A 6,000-nucleotide genomic window follows, 5' to 3' on the forward strand; every position below is an offset into this window, starting at 1 on the left:
TTGCTCGGTGTGCAACAATGGACAACAAGTGAATAGAATGTAGGAATTATTAAGAAAGGAATGGAGAATAAAACAGAAAATGTCTTGCTACATGGTGTGACTGCATCTCAACTATTGTATGTAATTCTGGTCACTGCGTCTAAAAAAATTGAAATTTTAAAATGGTACAGAAAAGGGTGACCAAAATGATTATGGTGATGGAATAACTCCGCTATGAGAAAATGCTAAACAGGTTAGGGTGTTTCAGCTTGGACAAGAGATAACTGAAGGGAGATGAGGTCCGTAAAAACATGAGCAGAATGTGTAAATGCAGTTGTTCACACTTTCAACAAGTACAAAGACTAGGGGACTTGCTGTAAAAATACTGAATGATACATTTAAAACATAAGAAAAAACAGTTTTTTCATCCAATTAATAATTGAGCTGTACAACTCAAAAAAATGTAGAGGCCATTCTACTAAAGCTTAGCACACACTAACGGATAATAGCGCATGCTAAATTATCCTATTTTATACCTATGGGCCACGTAGCACCTGTTAGCATGTGCTATGCTTTAATAAAAGGGCCTCCTAGATTGTGAGCCCACTCGGGACAGAGAAAGTACCTGTCTATAACATGTAACCTGCTTTGGTTGAAAGGCAGTATATCAAACCCTTTACCCCATGTAGTAAAAGAAATTAGTGTTGCTGGATTTAGAAAATGTTTGCATAAGTTCTTCGAGGAAAGTCCATCAACTGTTAAGGTTCACTTGTAGAAAACCACTATTTCCTGGGTATAAGTTAAGTTTTTTTTTTGGTTTTTTTTTTTGCAAAATCCCAAATAATGCCTTAATATGGGGAAAGTCTTGAACTTTTCAAAATTTACTAAGTATGTCCACAAGACCTGTTATATGTGATCACAAAAACTTCCACGCAGTCGCACTTTTATACAGTGGGTACCAGGCACTAAACATATTAACATAACTGAATTTTGTTAAGCAAAAGAGCTTACTAGTCTAACAATAAAAATTCACTAGCATAGCTCAATAAGTACATAAGTACATAAGTAGTGCCATACTGGGAAAGACCAAAGGTCCATCTAGCCCAGCATCCTGTCACCGACAGTGGCCAATCCAGGTCAAGGGCACCTGGCACGCTCCCCAAACGTAAAAACATTCCAGACAAGTTATACCTAAAAATGCGGAATTTTTCCAAGTCCATTTAATAGCGGTCTATGGACTTGTCCTTTAGGAATCTATCTAACCCCTTTTTAAACTCCGTCAAGCTAACCGCCCGTACCACGTTCTCCGGCAACGAATTCCAGAGTCTAATTACACGTTGGGTGAAGAAAAATTTTCTCCGATTCGTTTTAAATTTACCACACTGTAGCTTCAACTCATGCCCTCTAGTCCTAGTATTTTTGGATAGCGTGAACAGTCGCTTCACATCCACCCGATCCATTCCACTCATTATTTTATACACTTCTATCATATCTCCCCTCAGCCGTCTCTTCTCCAAGCTGAAAAGCCCTAGCCTTCTCAGCCTCTCTTCATAGGAAAGTCGTCCCATCCCCACTATCATTTTCGTCGCCCTTCGCTGTACCTTTTCCAATTCTACTATATCTTTTTTGAGATACGGAGACCAGTACTGAACACAATACTCCAGGTGCGGTCGCACCATGGAGCGATACAACGGCATTATAACATCCGCACACCTGGACTCCATACCCTTCCTAATAACACCCAACATTCTATTCGCTTTCCTAGCCGCAGCAGCACACTGAGCAGAAGGTTTCAGCGTATCATCGACGACGACACCCAGATCCCTTTCTTGATCCGTAACTCCTAACGCGGAACCTTGCAAGACGTAGCTATAATTCGGGTTCCTCTTACCCACATGCATCACTTTGCACTTGTCAACATTGAACTTCATCTGCCACTTGCACGCCCATTCTCCCAGTCTCGCAAGGTCCTCCTGTAATCGTTCACATTCCTCCTGCGACTTGACGACCCTGAATAATTTTGTGTCATCGGCGAATTTAATTACCTCACTAGTTATTCCCATCTCTAGGTCATTTATAAATACATTAAAAAGCAACGGACCCAGCACAGACCCCTGCGGGACCCCACTAACTACCCTCCTCCACTGAGAATACTGGCCACGCAATCCTACTCTCTGCTTCCTATCTTTCAACCAGTTCTTAATCCATAATAATACCCTACCTCCGATTCCATGACTCTGCAATTTCTTCAGGAGTCTTTCGTGCGGCACTTTGTCAAACGCCTTCTGAAAATCCAGATATACAATATCAACCGGCTCCCCATTGTCCACATGTTTGCTTACCCCCTCAAAAAAATGCATTAGATTGGTGAGGCAAGACTTCCCTTCACTAAATCCGTGCTGACTTTGTCTCATCAGTCCATGTTTTTGTATATGCTCTGCAATTTTATTCTTAATAATAGCCTCCACCATCTTGCCCGGCACCGACGTCAGACTCACCGGTCTATAATTTCCCGGATCTCCTCTGGAACCCTTCTTAAAAATCGGAGTAACATTGGCTACCCTCCAGTCTTCCGGTACTACACTCGATTTTAGGGACAGATTGCATATTTCTAACAGTAGCTCCGCAAGTTCATTTTTTAGTTCTATTAATGGCAACAGATGTATGTAGTTGCTTAAATGCAGAAGTAGTTCTTTGATTCACTTCTGCTTTTCTATCCAAATTGTTGTCCCTTTTATTTACCTTCTTATTTGTAAAACTGTAAACTGCTCCTTGTAGTAGTATATCAAATAAAGATTATCTAGATGGCAAAAAATTGTCGTATCTTTCTTTCTCTATAACATCAGCAAAATCCATCCCTTCCTCTCTGAGCACGCTGCCAGAACCCTTATCCACACTCTTATCACCTCTCGCCTAGATTATTACAACCTGCTTCTCACCGGTCTCCCACTTAGCCATCTCTCTCCTCTTCAATCAGTCCAAAACTCTGCTGCGCGACTCATTTTTCGCCAGAATCAGTATGCTCACATTAGTCCTCTCCTCAAATCACTTCACTGGCTCCCTATCTGTTTCTGCATTCAATTCAAACTTCTCTTACTGACCTATAAGTGTATTCACTCTGCTGCTCCCCAGTACCTCTCCACTCTTGTCTCTCTCTATGCCCTCCCTCGGGTACTCCATTCCGTGGATAAATCTCTCGTCTGTCCCCTTCTTCTCAACTGCTAATTCCAGACTCCGTTCCTTTTTATCTCGCTGCTCCCCACACCTGGAATAGACTTCCCGAGCCTGTACGTCTAGCCCCGTCTTTGGCCGTTTTCAAATCCAGGCTAAAAGCCCACCTCTTTGACGCTGCTTTTGTCTCCTAACCACTACTCATTTGCCCTGTACCTTTAATCTCCTCTTTAATTTCCTTGCCTCTTGCTTGTTCTGTCTGTCTGTCCTATTTAGATTGTAAGCTCTTTGAGCAGGGACTCTCTCTTCATGATTGGTGTACAGCGCTGCATATGCCTCGTAGCGCAATAGAAATGATAAGTAGTAGTAGTAATATCTGGAGAACTCAGAATATCTATTCCACAAGCTATTACAAACCTATAAAACTAGTTTTTAGGGGCTAACACTGCTCAAAAAAGGTAATCATTAAATGGATTAAATTTGTCCAGTGGTTCTTGATCCAGTCCTTGGAACACACCAAGCCAGTAAGGTTTTCAGGATACTTACAATGACTATGTATGTGATAGATTTGCATATAATGGAGAACATGCAGGCAATTTATCACATGCACATTGATATCCTGAAAACTGGCAGGATGTGTCTTGAGGACTGGGCTGGGAACCCCGTTATTACAATGAAAAGGTACTGCCATGTTTTATTTGCTAGTCTTCATTTATATGCATTCAAGAGGATTAATCTGGAAACCACAAGTTATTTTTCTCAGTTGCCTAGCGGTGCCATCAAAACAATTACCTATTTCACAATTATTATTGTAAAAAAAAACCTGGGGTACAACAAAGTAGACGTGCTATAATCAGGCAGAATGCATTTATTTTGGCCCATAATAACTTTAGAATAGCAATAGGAAGACAATTATTTACTGTTTGGAAAGAAGGTCAGCGTGTGGCTGTTTAATAAACTACTAGTAAAAAAGCCCCATTTTTGATGCAAATGAAACGGGGGCTTGCAATGTTTTCTTCTGTGTGCATGTGGGAGTGTGTGTGTCCCTGCCCTCTGGCCTCTCTCCCCTCCCCCCTCTGAGTCCTTCACTGTTACCGTGTTTCCCCGAAAATAGGACATCCTCCGAAAGTAAGACCTAGTAGAGGTCTTGCTGCAATTTGAAAATATAAGGCCTCCCCCGAAAATAAGACCTAGCAGGGGAGGCCTTATTTTTCGGGGAAACATCGGGGTCACCCCCCCCACCCGAGATCGCCGGCTCCCCCCCTCGATCAGCGGCTCCCCCCGCCCTCAGTCGCTCCTGGAACTAACCTCTTACCCGCTTCCTTTCACCTTCGCACTCGCCGCAAGCAGCAGGGCTGGCCACTCCTTCCTTCCGTGTCCCGCCCTCGCCTGACGTTACCTTACGTCAGGCGAGGGCAGGACATAGAAGGAAGGAGTGGCCTGCCCTGCTGCTTGCGGCGAGTGCGAAGATGAATGGTGAAAGGAAGCATTTAAGAGGTTAGTTCCGGGAGCGACTGAGGGCAGGGGGCGCCGCCGATCGAGGGGGGGAGCTGGCGATCTCGGGTGGGGGGGTGACCCTGATGTTTCCCCGAAAAATAAGGCCTCCCCTGAAAATAAGACCTAGCAGGTCTTGGGGAGCAAAATTTAATATAAGACAGTGTGTTATTTTCGGGGAAACACGGTACAGAGCCAGCGATTTGATTTTGTGCTCTGCTGTTTTCCTTCACTGACTGTATTACAGAGAGGGCGGGGCAGACACTCATAGGGAAACCGGATATCTCGCCCCTTCACACTTCCGGCTGGAGGCTTCATAGAACGTTGGTGTTGCCTTTTATATAGAGAGAAGATTATTATTATTATTTTTATATGTCAGTGCTTTCTGATGCCCTTGAGTGGCCTGAATGGACTTTAACTACTAGGGGACACGATTGCAAATTTACTTTGTTAGCTTGCACGATATTTCCCTTTTTAAAATGGTAAATGTATCTAATTTTGGTCTGTGCATACGGAGACGGCACCCCACCGTTGTTAAATATGACTTACCATCCGTCTCCTCCCCGTCCGCGGTCTGATGTTTTCTCTCATTCTCAAACTCTTCTTCATCCCACCTTCAAACTTGTCTTTGAGGTCTCCGACAACGGCAACGATCCATATAGGTGGCCTACAACCACCCCTGGAACCAGCCTTCCCCGGCCGGCCCGGCGTCACGGCGTCCCGCGTCACTCAGAACAAGGTGGGACGATGGGGAAAGTAAAGGTCTATGCAAGTAGTTAGATTGAGAATAGGACGGAGGAGACGGGAAACGGAATGACGTCTAAAAGTTGAAGCCGCTTAGGTTAGCCCGTTTCCTTGTCCCCGCACAGCCGTCATCTAGTACACTCAAAACAAAGCAAGCAAACCCGAGAGCTGCTACATCCTCGTTGTCGTTCGTTATCATTTAATCTCACTTATATTTTCAAAAATGCTGGCTTGTGCAGCATACGAATGTGCACAGAGGAAGTATTGGTTTCATCGGTTAGAGTACTAAATTGTTCTACATTTTAAATCATTGTGTCATTTGGAGGGGCTGGCTATAGGCACTCACTCTGTTCGTGCAGAGATGTTTTCGCCTAGTAGAGTCACCAAAACAGACATCGTGTTATGAGAATCACATACAATCAGACTTTCAATTTATAAGTACAATTTAAAAAAATTAATTAAGTTGAAACTGGGTGCATTTAAAGATAACATGTCACATGTGGGAACTTGCTCCTTTTTGCTTTATATTGCAGTGGTGTGCTATAAAAATGCACTTGCTTTTTTTTTTAATTACTATTACTTCACAGATATGAGTTGAATAATGAGGTAGGT

The 6,000-nt window shown here is 43.3% G+C and overlaps 1 protein-coding gene across 4 annotated transcripts in view; it reads right to left on the minus strand.

Annotated features, from left to right (window-relative positions):
- Positions 1-5,352, minus strand: part of SLX4 (SLX4 structure-specific endonuclease subunit) — a 125,219-nt gene extending 119,867 nt beyond the window's left edge. For all 4 annotated transcript variants that reach the window (XM_030211227.1, XM_030211228.1, XM_030211225.1 and 1 more), the window contains exon 1: positions 5,194-5,352. The gene's annotated coding sequence lies outside the window, so the exon portion shown is untranslated. The remainder of the gene's footprint in view (positions 1-5,193) is intronic.
- Positions 5,353-6,000: the final 648 nt, after the last annotated feature.

Source organism: Microcaecilia unicolor, chromosome 8 (assembly GCF_901765095.1).
Source record: "Microcaecilia unicolor chromosome 8, aMicUni1.1, whole genome shotgun sequence".
Lineage (NCBI taxonomy): Eukaryota > Metazoa > Chordata > Amphibia > Gymnophiona > Siphonopidae > Microcaecilia > Microcaecilia unicolor.